Genomic DNA, 23,656 nt, shown 5'->3' with positions numbered 1-23,656 from the left:
TAACACAAGGCCACTAGAATGGGCACCAAAAATTCGTTGGTGGACATCTTCTAACATCACTCTAGCTTTGTTTGAACTGAGACATTGGAGGAGGGTTCCATCGAAGTGTTTTTGGAAAAGTGTATCACCTAGGATAGTATATCAGGCAATATTGTTGGTGTAAATACGTATTTACTATTTACACTTACTTAAGTTTACTTAGGTTAATGCATTATTTTATTATTTCATTTTGTGAGACACTTAGGAGTTTGCACACCTTTTTGAGTTGTTATGTTGACAACACAGGAGTACGCAACTCTATTTTAGCACATGGTGTATACAACACTAATTTGTGTGTTACACCCTTGTAGGCTTATCCTCTCAGTATTGCACTTACTTACGTGATTAATGGAGGCTAACCCATATCTAGTTGACATATGCATGGTTGTATGATTTATCATGATGCTAATTATGAGGCTTTCTAGATTTATCTCAGAGGCCTTTATATACAGACACTCCTAGTGTACTTTTACAATGCATATTGAATGAATATATCGTCATTCTGATCATACTCTCTCTATTTGGTCTACAATTGTGCTTGTGTTTGAGTTCTTAGTTCCTAGGTGATTTTTTCCCTTAGGAAAATTCTTACATGGTATCAAAGATTGGAGATTTTCTCATCACATAGTTGTTCGAGACCACTTGTTCCTTCAACACCTCATCCTGAATTTGGAGTACTGTATAAATTAGGAGCATCTAGAGATGGATTTGACCTCACCATTGCATCTAGAATGATGATTTGGTGAAGATTGACTATAAACTTAGGTACCTTGGCCCAAAGTTGATTGTGAGGGAAATTATTTTTGTAAATCGGACCCTGGAAGCCCTGATTTACAATTCAAGTATGGTCAATTTTTGCATATTTAATTGATTTATCCAGAGCTACATTTTTTTCCTCTACTTTTTTTTACTACATTTTTTTTGAAGTTTTTTTTTGCCCTTCAGGCACCTAGTAGAGAATTTTTTTAGCAGAACTTGGTAGTGACACCCCGACTTTTCCATTTGGAGCTATATTTTATTGTGTCCATAGAGGAATATTTGTAAATCACAACCGACATTCCTCATGAATATGGGCTATACAATTTTGGGCTTACTGCAAATTTTGGGAAAATTTTGGGCATGTCACCCATTTTCTGACGGACCAAGCACCTTCACTGACCACACCTCCCAACATACCAGTGACTTATTTGCTTTGTGGTTTGCTCGGTTTGGTTTTTATATATCTTAAAACATCCCACCACACCCATGTGGGATAATTCTCACATAACCCCTATCAACGCTATTCAAATTTAATGACAATTTCCAACCCATGGTGGATGTCGATAGATTTTGGCATCGTCTTCTTATTCCAACCATTCCAAGAAAGTACCTGGTGCAATTTTAAACTTTTGGCCAGTGCGGCAATCATTGGCAGCATAAGGTATATTCTAGCAAGTTTTGTGAGATTTCCTAGAAAGTAATAGTGTTTTCAGTGTCACTTTTATTAAAACAACAACTGTGATAATTCCATGCCCACACCATACAATTGTACCTTCAGACACACACCCTCTAGTCTTGATCCCACATGGAGACTGTATAGTCCATGTTAGTCTATGCGGACCCCTCTCAGCTATACCATGTGGCACAATTTTATTTGTCAAAGGCCACATTAGACCGTGATGTAAGACTGACATGTTGTGCCCAGTCAGACCTGTCTGTATTGCAGGACAGACACACAATCTAAACCACATCAACAACTAACTAAGCAACACGTCACTATATGGTGCCACCTTAGTATGCCATGCTTGCACTTTTCCATACCTAACACATCATTTTTATAGCCTCTGCCATGTGTCCCTAGCTATACAGTACAAACAACTAGCAACCTAACACATCGATAGGGGGCACAATTTTTTGCTAATGTTAGCAGAGAACTTGGTTAAATTTGATAGCCATCTAACCATCATTCCTAGGCCTTTTTGAACTCCTATGATAGCCTTTTGACCATCAAATTTAATCTCGCAATTTTTCTTCTAGACCCCTCTCCAAATTATTTTTTCATTTGGTAGCTTGACTTTGTGAGCCCATAACTCAGACATCTAGACTCCAATTTAGGTGTAATTTTTTTAAAAATTGGGTAGAATTTCCTAAATTTTCAAATGGTGGTTTTTTTAAAGTTTTGGTTCAAGGATTTTGCAAAAATTGCATTTTTTGGTGACTATACCTACATAATCCTACATTTTGCAACTTCAAAAGCTCTGTACGAGGACATCTGGTCACTTTTTTAGGTTCTATTTTTTTGAAAGTGCATTTTTTTTGTTTACTTTCTAGATCTCCAGTCAGATTCTAGGGTTGTGTGGACCAAAATCTCACTTTCAAAATTAGTGCTTTTTCTACATTATAAAGCTTTGATTACTTTTTAGAATTGTTTTACATCTGAACTACAATGCTTAGTGATAGATTTTGGCCTCAAAAGGCAGTTGTAAAAGAAAAATAAAAAAGTCGAGTTTGTTTATTTTGACAAGTGGCCCATTGTACACGCACTACTTTTAAAGTGCCAACAACATCTTTTTTGAGGGGGTCATTTGATTGAGTGAAAAGGGGGGGGAGGGGGGTGTATTGTGTTCTTGTGTCTCTCTTTTGTGCTCTTTTTATTTTCTATGTCATGAGTTTTAAATGTCCTCTAACTTCACGCAACTAGTCTACATGGAAAGATATTGCATGGACTAGATTAATGGAAAATGGATATAGTCTTTATGTTGATGGTACAATCACCAAACCTACTGATGCTAAAGAGCTCATTGAATGGAAAAGACAAAACCAATGGGCTTTTAGAGCTATCAAGAGTTTTTTTCATACAGATATCTTCTTTCACATTGCTAGTTATACAGAATCCAAAGCAACTTGGGATAAACTTATATCATTCTATGGTAAGGTGGATGAAGAAAAGGGATTTCAAATTAAGGATGATCTACTTCTCTTGGATCCAAATTTTTTTGACACAATTCAAGATTACATCACCAAAGAAAATGAGTATAGGGCACTTCTTAAAGATTGTGGAAATCCCATGAAGGATGAAAAGTTGATTCATCACATCCTGAAGAGGGCACCTTCAAAGTATGCTTGCTTTGTTTCAAGTTTTAATACTCACAAATTGACCATGGGATCTGCTTACTAGAACCCTTCATTTGATGCATTCATAAAAATGTTGATTGTTGATTAGTTTCACTTGATGGATTTAGGAATTTTTAAGTCATCAAAGACCAAAGCCTTGGTGGCTAGTGATGAGCACCAATCAAGTCAAGGAGGGAAAAGCAACAACAAGAAGAAGTAGTGGAAGCAAAAATCACAATCTGAGACACAAGAATCCTCCTCATAGCAAGGCAGTTCTTCTTCGAACAAGAAGGGAAGTAATGAAAAGAAGGACAAATTTTTTTATGAATACAAAAAAAAGCCAAATCATGATGAGCATCATTGCAAGACTAAAAGAATTGATGAGTTGGAAAACGTACACAAGAAGAACAAGATTCAAATGCCAAGTACCTCCAAGGATTCTACTCCAACCTCTTTGAAGGGTAAAGGGCAAGCACTCATGGCCAACACAAGTTCTTCTTTGGAATAGATACTTGACTCAGGTGCCTCCTACCATATGGGTTCTTCAAAGTGGGATTTTTCTTCATTGAAGCAATCACAGGTACCACACATTTTCGTGGGAGATGATACTAAAATAGAAGTTGAAGGGAAAGGACATGTGGAAATGGAAAATGGGGAATTCAAAGATGTTCTCTATGTTCCAAACCTTAGCTCCAATCTCCTATCAGTTTACCAAATCACTCATCTTGGAGTTGGTCATAAAGTTGAGTTCCTTCTAGATTTAGTGATAGTGCACAATCTTCAAGATGATTCATTGGTTGCAGTGGGGAAAGTTAATGATGACAAAAGGCTTTATTCCTTCTCCCACTTTGTGCCTAAGTCTCCTTCTCAAACCTTGTTGACTCACTCTACTTCACAAATCACCTTATGGCATGCGTAGTTTGGTCACCTTGACTTTCACTCTCTTTAGAAACTTTTCTCAAAACATATGGTCAAAGGTTTACCTAACATCAACTTTTCTAAGGGAGAATACTCATCATGTTTAGTGGATATGAATCTCGAGTAGAAGTATGATAAAGGGAAGTCTTATAGAGCTCCAGTTGTTCTTTAGTTGGTTCGCATGGTTTTAGTAGGACCCTTTTGTAGTGACTTCAGTCAGCCAAGGCCACTACATCCTCACATTTGTTGATGACTTTTCATGATTAACTTGGGTCTACTTCCTTCATCACAAGAATGAAGTGGTTCATAAGCTTCAAGAATTTAAGACTTGTGTTGAACAAAAATCCAAGAAATCCATCAAGGTACTAAGAGTGGACAATGAGAATAGATATGTTGACAAAAGACTTAAGGACTTTTGCAAACTTGAGTAGATTGATCTTCAGAATTCACCAGCATTCATTCCACATAAGATAGATGTTGCAGCTATGAGGATTAGAACTCTCAAAACCATGGAAAGTTGCATGATTAAAGCCAAGTCTCTTGATCCTACACTTGAAGTTGAAGCCATTAGCAATGCTACTCACATACTTAATAGGTCTCCTCATAATGCCTTAGAGAGGAAGACTACTTTCGAGGCATGGTGCAGCAAAAAAGTAGTTGTGAGTCACTTTATAATCTTTGGTTGTCCAACATGGGAAAACCTATCTTCCAGGAGTTGCAAGGCACCTGCACTAAGACCTTGTACTTTGATTGGGTATGAAGACAATGCAAAGGCTTATAGACTAATGGATCCAGAGACTCATGAGATTTTTATGGAGAAGGATGTTCAATTTGAGGAAAGTTCACCTAGCTTATCCTTTAATCCTCTCTGCACATCATACACAGTGAAAACTGATAGTGACACTAGCGATAGTGCTTTAACAAATTTAGATACATGGGGTTCTATTGAGAGTTGTAGTGAGAGGTCACATCATTAGTATAGTCCACATGCTTGTATTGCCATGATGAAAGGTTCAACACAGCATCGTACATCTCATCTTCCAACTCCAACTTTAGTTGACTTGGGAGATAGACTTGAGGACTTACATCTTCTCATTGATAATGATGATCCTTCTACAGTTGTTACAAGGGCTCACTTTGACCCTCATGTCCATTCTCTACATGATCAATCTATCCATGTTGGTGTGATTATGGATCCTTATGTACAAAAATTGGAGGAGGTCTCTTTGTCAGTTGAGAAGATAGATGGTTTAGTGGAACAGGTTCAATAGACATCCTTGCCAGATCTGCATTCATTTTTCTCAACATAGTTGGAAGGGGCGACCATCAGCATCAGCACAGGGATACTTGAGTAGGTTTCAGGGTCACCTTACATCTTTAGGATTGTACCTTTGGCATTGTTTCTTCCTAAAGGGAGGAACGCCATTCAACACTCTTAGACTAGCTTCTTCATTTGGCACATCTTTCATTGGCAGACATTCTTCATTTGGGGGGGGGGGGGGGCACTACCTTGTCTCTCTTCCTCTTCTTTCTTATGGGGGGTGCGGGGTGGGGGAATTTTTCCTCTTATGAGGTTCTTGTTCTTCTCCTTCTTCACTTTTGTATATACCAGATGTATGTCGTAATGGGGGGGGGGGGGGGGGTGGTGTGTGGGGGTGGGGTCTTGATTACTTCATCCATCCATGCATCCCTATTTATCTCTCTTTTTGGGGGAGGGTTTTTCCCATGAGGTTTTCCCTCTTTTTTTTCTTTATGAGAGATTGCATTTCATTATGTATATAGGTACCTAACATGGCCTAGTAGCGAGGACCCATCATGCATCTTCATCCTAGTTTTCATAAGCTTAAGGGCATTCCCCTAAGTTGCACTTAAGGGGGGGTGTTGGTGTAAATACGTATTTACTATCTACACTTACTTAAGTTTACTTAGGTTAATGCATTATTTTATTATTTTGAATTGTTTTATTATTTTATTTTATGAGACACTTAGGAGTTTGTGCACCTTTTTGAGTTGTCATGTTGATAAGACAGGAATACACAACTCTATTTTAGCACAGGGTGTCTACAACACTGATTTGTGTATTACACCCTTGTAGGCTTATCCTCTCCATCACACTTACTTCTATGCTTAATGGAGGATAACCCATATCTAGTGGACATGTGCATAGTTGTATGACTTATCATGATGTTGATTACGAGGCATTGTAGATGTATCTTAGAGACCTTTATATATAGTCACTCCTAGTGTACTTTCACAATGCATATTGAATGAATATATCATCATTTGTATCATACTCTCTCTTTCTAGTCTACAATTGTGCTTGTGTTTGAGTTCTTAGTTCTTGGGTGAATTTTTCCCTTAGGAAAATTCTTACAAATACAATGGATGAAAGTTTTACTTTGATTCAGGGAGAGGGCTATGGGGATCATTTTATGATGAAGATTGGCAAAAATGTCAGCATACCATGGAGACTCAGGACTAAAAATATTAGACACTAGCTCTGAATCAGGTTGCTCATAAGCAGGAAGAAAAATATTCTCAACAAGAAAATCACACTTAGGACTATATTCAAGCATGGTGATCATAGAGGCAATGGTGGTCATGGCATCTATTGCTTTGTTATTGGTCCTTGGTATCTACTAAAAGACTATCTCGGTGAAGTTTTGTGTAAGATCTTCAACTATCTGATGATATGGCAACAACTTTTCATCTTTGACTTGTTTAATGACCAACTGAGAGTCTCCAAAGACAAGAAGGCTTTTGATATTCCATCTGATAGCTTGACAAAGCCCTATGACTAATCCTTCATACTTAGTTATATTGTTTGTGCAAGGGAATGAAATTTTATAAGACTTAGGAATGAGGTCTCCATGCAGTGTAACAAACAAAATTTGTGCCCCTAATCCTTTTTGTGTGAAGGAACAATCAAATAATAGTTTCCATTATGTACTAAGGGTAACAATCATAATTTTGTCATCTCAAAAATCTATTATAATAGGATGGTCTCCTTGAAGAGGAGCTTCAACAAGCTGGTATGCAATTACTTGTCCCTTAATGGCCTTGCAATCCTTATAGACAATGTCAAATTCACTTAAAATCAAGACCCATTTTGTAGCTCAACCAATGAGGGAGGCTTTTGATAGCAAATATTTGAGTGGATCTATCTTGGTAATGAGATTTCTAGTTTGATTACTTTAATAACAGTGTAGTTCAACTCATAGCCAACTAATGTTTGACTAAGATAGTATATGGCTTGCTCATTACCTTTGTCATCTAGTTCTGCCAAAAGAGCACCTAAGGTAACTGAAGTGGAAAAAATGTATAGAATCAATGGTCATCCTGTAATTAGAGGGACTAGAACTAGTGGATTAGCCAAGTATACCTTAACTTGTTCAAATGCTTTTTGACATAGGCAATCCCATTGAAACTTAGTGTCTTTTTGAAGTAAATTTTAAAGTGGATGGACCTTATCTGCTAACTGGGACACTAATGAGGCTAATTATTGCCTCTATTTTATGATAGTCTTAAACACTTTGTTTAACACTCTATTTTATTTTCATCAAGAAATTTGTGAATTTATTTTTACCTAAACCAATGATTAACCTATGGGTAGATAGTATGTCATCTTTTTCCAATATTATATATAATGCAGTATTTCATATAACCATCAGAATGTGTGTTCTCATATTTGAATTTTATTTGATAATGCTTATTTGCAAATATCTCTACATTATAACTAACATGTTAGCAATGAAGTTGAAGATGATTGGAAGAATTCAAAGATGAATGTTGAAGACATCCAATAACATTCAAGGATAAAAGATGTTTAGGTTTAGCCATAGTGGAAAAGTTATAACGATACCAAAGGACACAACTATGAGTATGGAGAAGCTATGAAGACTTGCTACATTCTTTGCATTTATTATTATGTCAAAGCTATTGTCCAAAGCCGTTATATTTTCTTCCTGCCTTGAGTTGTTATCCTTCCTTCTTTTTTTCCTATGGATTTATAGCTAGTTTGTTTTCCTTTTTGTTTTGGAATAAGTGTCGGTCTTCTATCTTTAGCAATTAGATCAATTGTGTTAGGGGTTAGCAATCTTCTATCTATTGTCGTAGGACCCTTTTCTATTCATATGGTAATCAATGGAAAAAAATATAATCCCCAAGGTCCTCCACAATATTATCAACCTAATTGGAATAATGCTAGGAAAAATAATCTGCAACAGCCCCAATGGCCTCAGAATTCCCAACCATCCTGACTCAACCAATAGAATAACTAATGGCAGAATCAGTAGAACTACTAGAAAAACTAGTAGAACCAATGGAAACCAACCCAAGGGAATTGATAGCCTACAAACTAATAGAGGGGACCTCAGCAGTGGCCTAATAAAAATACCAGTACTCCACAATTACCAACCCCAGTTCAACAACCTGCTCTAATGCCACCGCCTGTAAATCTTAGACCTCAAAAGCAAACACAATTACCTACACAACCTTAGCTAAATCCAAATAGCCAACAACCACAACAACCCATGAATATTGCTAATTATCAACAATATCCTACTTGATTACACTCTGAGTGTTGCAAATATACATATGAGATCTAGTACAACTTTACCAACACCTAAACTACCTCTTATAATTGAAATATCAGATATTCTTGCAACATGAGAACCCCTAGTCTCTAAAGAGGTTGACCCAACCAATGTCACTATCTTAGCCCAAGCTCAACCAATAGTGAAACCTCCTTTTCCAAAAAAGCTTGTACAAAGTAAACCTATACAAATAGAGGAACAACCTTTCGATATTGTTGATCAGTTGAAGAACATGCATATCCAAATACCCCTCTTCCAAGCTATTAAAGATGTTCCAATCTATGGAAAAGCCATTAGAGATGCCTACTTGAAGAAGCCTAGGAGGAAGAAAAAGGATGCCACCATAGTCCATGTTGTTGGAGAATTGATTGACATTATGTTAGGAAAATTGATCACCCACTAGTACATTTGGACCCAATTTTTGACCAAGGTTCATCGCTATTTTTCTCATCAAAATTTTGACCAACTTACAATTTATTTGTCAAAATTTTGACTAACCTACAATTTGGTTGAAATTTTGACAAAAAAATAGTGATGAACCTTGGTCAAAATTCAACTAGAATTGGTAAAAAATTGGGTCCAAATTTACTAGTGACCCCAAAATATTCTAATCCAGGTAGTCTAGTTGTGGATGTGAGTATAAATGGTTAGTCTGTTAAAAATGCTTTAATAGATCTTGGTGTTGCTATAAATTTCATGACCAAGGACACTATGAAGAAGTTGAAAATAGAAGGATTAAGGGCTACTCCAACAATTATGCAACTTTGAGATAGTTCTACTGTCACCCCTAATGGGATGATAGAAAACATAGTTGTAACCTTAGACTCTCTAGAGTATCCTACAGACTTCATGATTCTATCCCCCAAAGTTAATCTATCCAATTACCCTATCATCTTAGGTCAACCATGGTTAGCTATAGCTGATGCAAATATAAGTTGTAGCTTAGGGAATATGACCATATCCAATGGCCAAGCAACAAAGATATTTGATTTATACCCTCCACCACAACCATTGCCAAATTTAAGCACATCTGCTAGGCCAATTTTAGGGGATGAAGAAGAAGAGTTAATTTCTATAGCACAACTCATGATGTTACATAGACCATCCTTTCTAAAGTTGCAGGAGGAAGATTTAGTACTTTAGAGCATTCTTATCAATAGTTGTGTGGTAGAAAAAGATGTATCTGAAAGTTTTGTGTTGGAATTAATCACATATGAGGAATGTGATGAGAATTGTACTATACTCAAAGAACCTAACATTCTTCATCCACTCTTACCATGTGAATTAGAAGCAAGTCCAATCTCTAAGGCTGTTATGATAGAGTCTACCACTACTATTGAGTTGTCCAAAGGTCATAAACTCCATGTAAACCCCAAATTAACATCCACACAAATGAAATAGTTAATAAAGTTGCTTCAAAAGCATGAAAATGATTTTGCATGGGATATGGTGATATGAAAGGTTTGAGTCCTACATTGTGCACTCATAAGATATACATCAATGAAGGGTGTCTACCACTCTGTCAACCCCAAAGAAGGATAAATCCAAGCCTTAGAGAAATAGTTAAAACTGAATTGCAAAAATTGCTTGATGATAGTTTTATTTATCCTATATCTGATAGTAGATGGGTGTCACCCCTGGTCATAGTGCCCAAAAAGGGAGGAAAATGGAGAATTTGTGTAGATTATAGAGAATTGAACAAGGCTACCAAAAAGGATCACTTTCCTTTACAATTTATAGATCAAGTTCTAGCCACTCTAGTTGGAAAGAAGTATTTCTCTTTTCTAGATGGGTATAGTGGTTATAATCAAATCAGTATTGCTCTTGAAGATCAAGACAAAACCACATTCACATGCCCATGGGGTACTTTTGTATACTCTATTTTTCCATTTGGTCTATGTGATGCTCCAGCAACATTCCAACGAGTTGTTATTGGCATCTTGTCTGATATATCACATGATTATATGGAAATATATATGGATTGTTTTACAACATTTGGAGTCACCTTTGAGGAAGCAATGATGAATCTTGAAAAAGTTTTGATAAGGTGTCAAGAACATAATCTAGCACTTAATAGTGAAAAATGTTTCATGCTCATGTAAGAAGGTGTGGTACTTGGTCATTTCATATCAGGTGCAGGAATACAAGTGGATCCAGCTAAGATAGAGGTAATTCAAACATTGCCCATACCCATAAAACTAAAAGATGTAAGATATTTTCTAGGTCATGCTAGATATTATTGACATTTCATAAGAGATTTCAGAAAAATAGCTAGTCCCTTGTATAAATTATTGACAAAGGAAGTTAAATTTAGTTGGACACCCAAATGTAATGAAGCCTTCCTACAGCTTAAGAAACTTCTCACTACAACTCTAGTTTTACAAGGCCCTAATTGGAATTTGTCTTGTCATATATATAAAAATGCTTCTGACTATGTCATAGGTACAGTTCTAGTACAACAATCTCAACACCTTGAAAATGCAATATATTATATTAGCAAGAGCTTTCATGGACTAGAATTAAACTACACAGTGATTGAAAAAGAATTGTTAGCAGTAGTTTATGCCTTGAATAAATTTTGGCATTATATAACTAGCTATCCCATATTTTTTCATACTGTTCATGCAACAATTAAATATCTCATGAACAAACCTTCTATAACAAGCCAGTTAGCAAGATGGTTACTATTGTTGCAAGAATTTGATATTACTATTGTTGATAAGCCTGAAAGAGCTAATGTGGTAGCTGATTATTTATCAAGAATCCATCATGATGAGAATGACACTACTTTGGTAGATGATGCATTCCTAGATGAGTATTTATTTCATATTACTGTTCAAACTCCATGGTATGCAAACATTGCTAACTACATTGCAGCTAATAAAATGCCAAAACATTTTTCTTACAAAGAAAATAAGCTGCTTGTAGATAAAAGTTTCCATTTCTCTTGGATAGAAAATCTCTTGTTTTACACTAGACCTAATCAAGTTATGAGAATATGTGTGAGAGAGGATGAGACATATGAAATTCTACATACATGTCATAATGAACCATGTGGAGGGTACTTTGTTGCAAAAGGAATAGCCTTGAAATTTTTGACAAATGGTTACTAGTGGCCTACACTTCAAAAAGATACAACCAAATATACACGGAGCTGTGACAAATATCAAAGGATAGGGAGACCAAGAAGAACAGATGAAATGCCTCTCAACCCACAAATGGCATTAACACCATTTGACAAATGGGACATGGATTTCATTGGTCTAATTGATCCTCCATCCAGTGGGGAATCATATATTGTTGTGTGCACTAATTACCTAACAAAATGGGTTGAAGTTAAAGCCATAAAGTATGCTCGTGATCACAAAGCTGCAGAATTTATGTATGAAAAAAGCTTTACTCGCTATGGTTTACCCAAAGAACTAGTCACTGGCCAAGGTGTGCAATTTACTTCTAATCTAATCTTAGAACTAATAAAAAAATATAACATCAGGCACTTAAAATCAAGTCCCTATCACCCTCAAGCTAATAGATAAGCATAAGTCATAAATTGGGAGATGGAGAACATCCTAACAAAAATAGTTCATTTACACCATAGGGATTAGAATAGCATATTACCAAAATTTGTTTGGGCCTATAGAACAACATGGAAGACTACTACAGATGGGAAAGTAGCAATTCTCCCCATTGAATTTGAACATAAAAATTTAAGAACTACATTGGAGTTGGGCATTGAACTTCCTATAGCATAGAGAGAATGTCTTCTACATCTTGACTCTTTAGAAAAAATGCACAAAGCTACTCTAAAACACACTAAAATTATATAGAAGCAAAGAAAAAAATGGCATGACTCCCATATTAGTAATAAAAAATTTCAACTTGGTGATTGGGCACTACTATATGATTCTAGATTTAAAGATATGCCAAGCAAGTTGCCGACAAGATGGCTAGGTCCATATGAAATTAACCATGTCTTTGAAAATGGAGTTGTCCAATTATCTACCATTGATCCAGTGTCTTTTAAATTATTAGTCAATGGTCATAGACTCAAGATATATAAACATCCCCAAACAAAAGAGGACTTCCTACAGAAATTTCAATGGCAAAGCTCAAATAGAAACCAGGTAACTCTTCCTGTAGTTGAAGGTGCTAACCTTTCACCTACAACTCTTAAACACTAATTTCTTTGTGCATGCCCATAATAATGACTTTATGCCCACATAAAGCTCTAAATTTCTCTATTCACTTTCTAATTTCTTCTTTTTTCACTTCATCTCATTTCTTTACCTTCCACCCACCAACCTTCCACATCATCATTTTCTAATGCATTCAAGAAACACCACAAGTTTGCTAACGAATGTTGTCACTATTGATGTACCTTCTACCACCTTTTGGTATGTGAGATGATCAATTAACAGGTATAAGATTTTTAAATTATTATTCATTTATAGTATGCAACTTTTTTTGCTTATATCTAATATTGCATTCTTTATATTATGATAGTGTTATGCCAGTTCCATACCTTGTACTAAGTCTAACAAGTGCGAACACTTGTCCATATTTTGTAAGGGGCAGGGAAGGTTACTAAAACCCAATGACATTCCTATTTATTCATATAGAATTTTTTTTTCAAATCTTCATACTTCCTTTATTGATGGAATTCAATTGTCATAAGTACACAAGTGTCTAGATGTCATACCCCTTATTCTTGAATGATTCCTTATTGTCAAGTTGAGATGTGACCTGTATTTAAGTTTCAAGTGGACTAAATCCCATTTTCAAATGATTTTCACACATCCATGATTTATTCTCATTAAAGGCATATTATTGCTCATAATAAATTGTTATGACATTAATTACTTGTTAAATGAAATGTGAAAATGGGTCTGTAAAACAACAACAAAAGAAGCCTGAATTCATAAGGCGGAAATAGTGCAAGCAGTGCAGACAGTAAAAGTGTTAAATAGAAATGGGTGGACAATTAAAATGATGAGAACTAGTGGAGCATAGTATTTTTCTCTTAGATGTAGAGGTAGTGAGGATATTTAATGCATGTGGTTGGTTAGGGTATTTCTTAAGTTTAACTGCATTTATTGAAGAAGTAGCGACATAATTCACAAGTATGTTTGATGAGGGAGAAGCTTCTATATGGAGTTTAACGGTGGTTACTATAGAAGAATGAATAGTAGAAGTAAGTGGGCTACCAACAATAGAAGAACATTATCCTAATATGCATGATGCAAGATCAAACAGGGATCAGTTTGTCATACCAACTGATCCTCAATTGGATATTACCATGCAAGGTTGCAAAAGGACATCTCTTTTTCCACCATACAATGAGTTGGCCATGCACATTATCAAGTACCTCACATGTGGAGGAAGATTTTCATATTTACATGCACATCATTTTAAATTGCTTAGTTGTATAAGGCATAATTATCCAGTAAATGTTCCTAATTTCTTGTACAATATGTTATGTATTAGTGCTAAAGAAACCCAAAAGGGAAAGGACAATTTTGTCATCCATCATGCCCTAATTAAATTAATCATAGAAAGATCACTTAGGGATGTCTCTCTGAAAAATTTGTCCAAGCTAAAACCCTACAACCCAAGGCTGCTCTTAATGAATAGCCCAGTGAAGAGAATGTAGTTCCCACTAATAAACCTACTAAACAGAGCACTCAAAATGCTTCAACTAAGAATGTGCAAGAAAATGCGTCTTTACTTGTTCAAGAAACTTAGAAACCTACCTCTAGCTGAGAAAAGAGAAAATAGATATTGTAAGAAGAGATCTTTGCTTTGGTAAAAGAAAAGCCAAACCTTACAGTCATGAGGCAAAAGAGAACTAAGATGGGTCCTGCAGTAGTCACACATGTAGTAGAGAAACCCAAAGGAAGAAGTAGGTAGAAGGTTATTATACTAGAAGAAACCCCTGTAAGAAGAAGTCCTAGAATGGGAGGGAATTTTTCTAAAGAATCCACTTCATCCAAGCCATTTACCAAAGAATCTCCAGTACAAATTGTTCTTGATAACTATCCTCCTCACCCTGAAACTGCAAACATTTCTAAAAACCCTAATGAGTAATGTAGGGTTGAAGTTAATGAAAATTAAAATGATACCTCAATAGGCCAACCAGATACTTCAAGCTATAAAGATGAAACATTTCCTAAGCAATTTTATCCAAACACTGGCTTAGTTCCCTATAAATCAACATGGCTTATTGGTTTTGTAGAACAATAATGTAGGGAATAGAGAAAGAGGAAAAAAAACTATGAAGAGGACAATAGTTCCATTACCCTATAGAAAATCCTTTTCTAGTTGTTTGGATAGCATATGTTTTTTGCAACCCTATGGGAAGAAGAGAGGAAGAAAATGAAGAAAGACATAGTGTCTCTAGGTGTAGAAATTACAAATTTGAAGGAGCAATTAGCAAATAAAAAATAAAGGATGGATCATGCCCTCGAATTGGCTGATCAAGCACTTGCTTGTAGACCACCACCACGGATTTATGAATGTGTTTAAAGAAAAAAATTCTTTTATTCCAACTTATGCTAACCCTTAAGAATATAAATGCAAAATTCAAATATGCTCAAGAATTCTATGGTTTATACTAGACTTTGCCATCCTAGCAATAGAATTTTCTCTATGAATTATATGTGCACAATTTTATTATCCCATCCAAAACCCAATGGAATCCTTTACTCTATATTGGGACTATACATCTGAGGGCTTTGATGTCCTAGATGTATAATGAAGGAAACTATGATAGACAACTAAATAATTACAAAGACGAGGAAAGAATAGAGCCCCTGCCATTAAGAGACGAGAGCAGTAAATCAGAAGAAGTTCTTAAGGACTATTTTAGATTAACTTATTTGGATAAGAACAAGGGATTAAGGGATAGAATCTTCATTGATCAAACCAAGGCCTATGTAGATTATGATAACTTACCCTACTTTTCCTTTAGAAAGCCATGGCTGGTGTTAGAAGTAGATGGGCTAGATTACCTAAGACACTTAAAAGGTCAAAGCCACATAGTCCCATCAATTTGGAGGCTTCCCTTCACCGAGCTCCAAATTATATAGAGTTAGGGAAATAGGCTAGACTAGAACTATAGTGCCCAATCACTATGCAACCTGCAATGCTCATGTGGGCTTTGTATGATATTAATGCTAACAGACTTGAAAACCTAAAGGAGGACAATAGAAGGGAAGTTTAGGAAAGAACATGAGGATTCTACTATACCTTCAAGAGCAATAGGAAAGGAAGGACTAAAGTTGGGGAATTCAGGTCACTGAATAGGAAATGCAATGCTTGAGGAAAAGCATTAGCTTACCATGGGGTAGATGATGAGGCTAACTATTGCCTCTATTTTGTGATAGTTTTAAACACTTTGTTCAACACTCTATTTTATTTTCATCAAGACATTTGTGAACTTATGTTTACCTAAAACAATGATTAACCTATGGGTAGATAGTAGGCCATATTTTGCCAATATTATATATAATGCAGTATTTCATATAACCATCAGAATGTGTGTCCTCATATTTGAATTTTATTTGATAATGCTTATTTGCAAATATCTTTGCATTATAACTAACCTATTAGCAATGGAGCTGAAGATGATTGGAAGAATTCAAAGATGAATGTTGAAGATAGCCAATAGCATTCAAGGAGAAAAGATGTTGAGGTTTAGCCATGGTGGAAAAGTTATAATAGTACCAAAGCACATGACTATGAGTATGGAGGAGCTATGAAGACTTGCAACATTCTCTGCATTTATTATTATGTCAAAGTAGTTGTCCAGACTTTATTATTCATGCCTTGAGCCATTATCTTTTGTTCCCACCTTGAGCTGTTATCTTTCCTTCTTTTTCTCTACAAATTTATAGCTAGTTTGTTTTCTTTTTGTTTTGGAATAAGTGTCAATATTCTATTTATAGGGATTGGACCAATTGTGTTAGGGGTTAGAAGAAGAAAGTTTATGAAAACAAACTGTTAACTCTTGTAGTTATTTGTTTTTATAGTTCTATGTATTTTTCCAATGTAATGAATTTCTAAATTTAATGAAATAGTTCTTGGCTTACATTCTATGTTAGTAGATTAGCAGAAGCCAATCAAGTGGGCCCACTTGGGATGTGGATTAGATTATAGTAGTGTAGATTTATTTTCAAGCATTTTTAGTATTGCAAGTAGAAGTTATAAGTTCCTTCCTGTAGCATCATACTTTGTGAATGTTCCTATAGCATCTATGAGAACAGTTATAGTAGATGAACTAAGTTGGAATATGTATTAGCATTTCATTGCATTTCCAGTATTCATTTTAGTAAAGAGTTAATTGTGTTAGTTTCTTGCAGCACTAGTGTAGGTTCTTGCCTTGCATTTTACTTTCCTACAGCATAAGAATAATGACTCATTAAGAAATCTAGTGCACATACTATGCCAACCATTTCAAGTATATGTCCCTAGGTTGACAAAATTAAATGCACCTCATAGTGGGAAAAATAGTCCTTAGACTGAATACACTATTCCTAAGTATGGCATTTGACATGATTATTATACACCTCTTGTGAGGCGGATCAAACACAAACCATCTGATGGACTGTAACCTTCCCTAAAAACTACAAAGTTGTTTCAATGTGGTAGGGGGAGGCATTTTCATGATGGCTTTCACTTTGGTGGAATCTACCTCAATGCCTCTTCTTGACACAATGTAGCCTAACAATTTGCTTGATTTGACCCTAAAAACGTGCTTCTTTGGATTAAAGTGCACTTTATATTTCTCTAACCTTTCAAAAATGGTGGTGAGAACATCAATGTGGGAATCATGTGTCTTAGATTTTCCTAGAATGTCATCAACATAGTCCTCCATTATGACATGTAGAAAATCATGGAAGATTGTAGTCATTACGTGTTCATAGGTGGCACCAACATTCTTCAAGCCAAAAGGCATAACTTGGTAAAAAAAGGCCCCCCATGGGGTAGTAAATGCCATTTTATGTTTATCTTCTTCTAAAATTTTGAATTGATTATAATTGGAGAAACCATCCATTAAAGACAACATTTCATGTTTGACAGTCAAATCCACTATGATTTCTATGTTAGGAAGTGGAAAATTATCCTTAAGACATGCGAGATTTAAATCTAAAAAATATGAACAGATGTAGATGCCCCTAGATGCTTTCCCTATAGGAATAATATTGGAAACCCACTTAGGATAATCAATAGGGTGAATGAATTTTTCCTCTAGCATTTTTTGGAGTTCTACTTTGACTAAAAGTGCTACCTTAGGATGCATCTTACACAACTTTTGTTTCATAAGTTTAATATTTAGATCTATTGCTAAGTGATGCACAACCAAATCTATGTCTAAACTAGGCATGTCTTTGTATGTCCATGCAAAATTGATTTTGCCTTTTTCTAGGAACTCAGTTACCACTTTTTGTTCTTCAGGACTTAACGTGGCAGCAATGTAGGTGATTTGTGGATTATCTACTGTGCCCAAATTAATTAGAATTGTGTCCTCATTCAATATAGATGACTTTTCTATGTTAGAGTAAATAATTATTATTTACTCCTTTACTTAAGTTTACTTAGGTTAATGCATTTATTTATTAGTTGTAGTCTAGGAGTTATTGAGAACATGGGAGTTTGTTCCTATCTAAGTCATACTTATCTCCTCACCTTGATCGAGGACATTCCACCTTTTGTGTATGTATTCTTAGTTGTCATTCTTATCTCCTAGCATCGTCTAACTTGTTCTAGAAGCCTCCTTAAGGACTTTATATTCAGGCTCTCTCATTGTATTTCATATCTCATTTTCAAGGGAATATTGTATAGAAATACATTTTTCTTTTTTTGCAATATCTTCTCTCTTAGTCTATTTAGCTTCTCCAAGCTCCACCTCTTCCTTCTTTGGTTTCCCTTCAGTAGGTTATTTGCATGCAGGTGATCTTGGTGAGTTGTGAAGTTGGATTTCATCAACTTCTATATTCTAGTGGTAAAGATTTGAATAGGAAGTCAACCTCTCCCTCTTTTGGTGCCTCTAGTAGGTTTTCACCTAAAGAAGCATCCTTTATTTTATCCTTTTCTTCATCTAAAAGTGCTCCAAAAGAATTTTCACTAGAGGATGTTTCTTCTAATTTTAAATTTTTCTTGTCTTTTTCACTTTTGCAACTAAGAGAGTTAACTTGGCTACCAAAGTAGGCTTCCTCATTGTATTGGATCTCATGTTCATAATCTTCAAGATTCTTAAGGCCAAAGAGTACCATCACTGCTTCATCAGATTTACAGATATCAAGAGTTGATCGTGTGTCCTTAAGGTCCAAGTCTATCATGTCAAGGTTGGTGAGAGGTAGGTCAGTGAATGAAAGGTCAACTATGATAATGGCATAGACATGGTTATTTAGATCATCCTCAACGTATTGGAAGGGTACTTTGAAGAATTCCTCCTCTTCAATCTTAGAATTGGGCTCAACCATACAACAATTGTCAGCAAAGGACACTTGGGTTTAATGGAGCCCAAACCACATCCTTTAGGATAGCTATTAGCATCAAGGGATTGTCTAATTCCATCTTCTTTTGGCCCAAGGCTAGTACCATGATATCCCATGTTTTTAATTATAGGAGAAGCCTTAACATACCTATCTTTAGGGAATTCCCTAGGTTCATCTTTTCCATCAAAATATAGCCAATCTAGGATATTATATTCCATGTGTTCATCACTAAGTGAAGCCCAATGTTCAAATGTTGTCTTATTAAAATGTATAGTGTCCTTATTTGTAGAAGGTGGTATTTTTGAAGTTTTTCTAAAGGATCAGGGGGAGATTGGTAGTTTTCCAATAGATAATGCATTTTCAAACTTATACTCTCCCATTCCTTGGTCAACAAAAGTAACCTTCTTCCCTATAGTATGGACCTTAATATCTTTGACCTTCTCTTTTCCTTTATGGAAACTAGAATCAAGATTGGACAACTCTGGTACTATTGTAGAAGGTGATTCTGTTATTGTGAGAGATCTAGGTATAACCTTAGCAAACTTACTAACTAGAAAAATAATTGTTGGGGCCCTTTCCAACCTCTTACAAAAAGAAAAAGGTAAAGGATTGCCTGGAATTGTGACCTCTCTACCTTGGTGGGGGAATTTCAAGCATTGATGATATGTGGATGGTACAAGTGTGTGTATCCATGGTTGACCAAGCAAGATGTTATATGGAAAGTCCAAATCTATGACATGACACTTAGTATTTATTATAGTTGGCCCAACATATAGCGATAGCATGATAACCCCTTTTGATTCTCTTTCTCTTTCATCATATGCTTTGATTGTGATCCTTTTATTGATATCTAGGAGGTCTTCTAGAAGCCCCAAGAAATGAACCATCTTCAATGTAAAAAGGTTCAAACCAGATCCATTACCTATAAGGACTCAGTTTATTTTGTGTCGCTATATAAGGAATTCAATGTGGAGTGACAAATTGTGGTGCTGACTAGGACCTTGGAAATCTTTTTCTGTAAAGACAAGGTGTTATTGTGCGGTGAGATTTCCAATCATGGTGGTGAATTGGGATGCATTAATGTTTTTAGACACATGAGACTCTAAAAGAGTAGTCTCCAAAATCTCTTTGTGGATAGGTGAGGTGTTAAGAAGCTCTAGAACGGATATTTGAACTAGAGTCTTCCCTAACTAGGATAATATATCATAGCAAGAAGCGGGTCTTTGTGAAGTGGATGGCACATCAAACACATGTGAAACTGATGGATTAGTGGAGTTGGGAGTGGGAGCTTGCAAAGTAATTCTTCCCCATCAAGTGGTTGCATCACAATCAGCTACTTGTAGTACAAGGGTATTTACATGAGTTTATACCTCTTCAATGCGACCACACATGGAATTAAAACCACATATATCGTTTGTTTCCATTTTACCACACAAGGAGTCAAATCCTGATATGTGGTTAGCAGAATAGTCATAGTGTAATGAATTGGATGTGGAGGATCAATTTAAATTGTTCTTATTGATGTTTCCAATGTTGTTATTGTCATTTTTGTGGTCAGGAAATTGGTTTTGAAATATCTTTAGTTTAGCATTTTTAGACAGTGGTCTGCCTTCTACCTTAATTTCTCCATTGTCAAGAAGATTTTGAATGAAGACCTTGAGTTTCATACACTTTTTTGTATCATTTCCTTTGATTTGATGGTATTTTCAATATTCATTTTCCCTATACCATTTTGATTTGGGTTGATTTTCATCAAAGGGTCATGTGTTGGGAAACACCATAAAATTGTGATCCACTAGTTTTTGGAATATGGCATCCAAGGGTTCACAAAAGTTAGTGAACTTCCTATTTTGATCATAATAAAATTTTTAATAGTTGCTGGTATTGTTGTTGTTGCAAGGAAAAATTGCATTTGATTACAAGATTGCTAGTTGTTTGATTGTTGTTTTGGTTCTAATTGTCATGGTTTGAATTGTTGTTGTTTTGGTTACAATAGTTGTTATTTCCACCTTGGAGGTTTTGTACACTTTTAACATCAATGACACCATCATGGGTAACACCTTATTTTTTGGACTAAAATTTGGGTTTGACGTTGTTGTGCATGTCATTGTTGGAGGATGAAGAGTTATAATGTTTAATGGAACCCTTGTCTAGGAGTCCATTTTCAATGTTCTTGTCTTTCTTGACTAAGGTGGAAAAGTTTTTAGGACTAGCCATCTTCATGTGGAAGGATATCTCTAGTATCAAGTTTTTGATAAATATATCCACAAGGTGGGAATCCTCAATTTTTTATGGCATGTGATTAGCAAGATGCCTCCACCATTGTAGAAAGTTGGCAAATGTTTCACCATTTCATTGTTTCGTGTTGCACAAATCACTTAATGAGGAATGATGTTCAATGTTGTAAGAGTATTGTGCTACAAATTTCCTCATTAAATCATTTAAGTAATGGAACCCTTGGTAAGTTCATTAGCCACTCAAGTGTGGGGCCTCAAAGACTTTGTGTGAAGAGCCTCTTAAGATAATACTCACTATAGGCTACTTCTTGACATAAGATGGAACATTTCTTTAGATGTGTGACAAGACATGTTTCTCCTATGTATTTTTCAAATTTAGGAATCTCAAAGTTTGGTGGAAATGGTATCATGTTAATGGATCTATCAAATGGAAAGGAGCAAATTTCCTCAAAACAAAAATCCTTCACCCCTTTTTTGCTCATGGTATGGACCAAATTCCAAAGTTCATGTAACTACTAGGCTAGATCTTGGTTTGATTGCATTTGTGATTGTTGGGAATTAATAAACCCACCTCCCAAGTTCCATGGAGTCCCAAATGTATTTTGAGGTGGTGGAAGTGCTCCACTTTGGCCAATGTATTGATATGCAGTCGTTGGAATTGGCATTGATGTTTTCATCATACTTGTTGGCATTTGTAAATAAGAGGAATATATTGGTTGTGTTAGAATTGCCATTTGTTGTGTAGATGCTTTCCCAATGTTTAAGCATCCTACAGTTGGACCTATCAAGGTTGATTGTGAAATATTAGCATGTGTAGTAGTGTTGGGCATAACACTAATGATTTGTTTAATATGTTCTACACTTAATTGGAACATAGGTGTGTTGAAACACTTGATGTCAGTATGGAACTAGTTCTCACCAAAGGTTCTTTTTCCTTGTCAAATTTTTGGGCTATATGTGAAGTTGTCAACATCGGAGCACCATCCTTGGTAATTTGTCTAAATAAAGTGCTCTCATCAAAACTCGTAGGGATATTAACACCATCTTTAACCAAGTTTAGGAAGATCTCCATCTTGTTTTCCCTAATGGATTTTTCTAACATTTCCAAGTTGTATGGATTTGCAAGAAATGTTTGAACATCACTAGGGATATTGTTGTTGTCAATAGGTTTTTCATCTTAGTATACTTATTTTTCATCATGTGAATTACTTCCTAGAGTTGTGTTGAAAAAAGGATTCTTTGGTTCTTGTGTGGGTGTTGAGCTAGGCATACCAAAGTTCATAATAAGGAGCAATGTGCTCCCCAATGAGGCTGATCATGGAGGAAAAGGATTCTCCATCTCTTGTTGTCTTGATGATTCCAACAAATGAAACATAGGATTAAACATGAATCTATTAGATTGTGTATGAACCATACAATTGTGACCAGACCAATGGGTGGAAGATTGTGGAAAGAAGGGAAGAAAGTGTGGGAGAGAAACTAAACCTTATATAATAAAAGGGCCAACAACCTAAATGTAAAAAAAAACCTTATTGATTTGCAAACTATGATAAATTTTTTCTTATGGATAAAGGTCTAGTGGTGTAATCTCAAAATTTTTGTAGCTAATATGTTCTTATGCCCAAAAGATTAAGGTTCAAATGATCAAGCTCTCTAGAGAAAATTTGGCAAATGGAAGACTAGAAATTATGGAAATGGGGTTGATGTGGAAAATGAGGGTGATATGGTCACTATATAGTTAACTCAATCTTCTCTCACTGGGAACAAAAATCTTGGGTTCACTTCAGGGAAAGTAGACCAATTTTGAAGTTTATCGTTGTATTTGATTCTATCATAACAGTCCTGTTTAGCTTCTTCTTTCTTGATGTCTTTGATAGTGTATTAGAGTTTTTTATCACCATGTGCTAGATTTTTCCTTTCCTTGTAAGCAATTGGTTTGGATAATTTCACCTTTTGTTAGTCATGGCAAGAATAAAACAATCCCAATTTCAAGCACAAAAATTTTGCAAACAAACTTGTGACTAAAAGACCCAATGAATTTCAAATGCTAGACCAAGTATAGAAATTCTTGAAAAATGACTATAGGTCAAGAGGACCCACGTACAACTATTTCACTCACTAAAAGTTTAGCTCACCATTTCATTCATTTTTGAACTTATTTGATGTTTGGTATTGGTTTTGGATGTTTAAACAATCAAGCATGTTGAACACATCAATAATCCTAATAAGGCTACCACTAGGATGTACAAATATTATCAAGAGGGCATCCTTGATATAT

The sequence above is a fragment of the Cupressus sempervirens genome, chromosome 10 (genome assembly GCF_028749045.1).
Source record: "Cupressus sempervirens isolate cs-2001-9-10 chromosome 10, ASM2874904v1, whole genome shotgun sequence".
NCBI classification, from domain to species: domain Eukaryota; kingdom Viridiplantae; phylum Streptophyta; class Pinopsida; order Cupressales; family Cupressaceae; genus Cupressus; species Cupressus sempervirens.
This window is presented reverse-complemented; position numbering follows the sequence as displayed.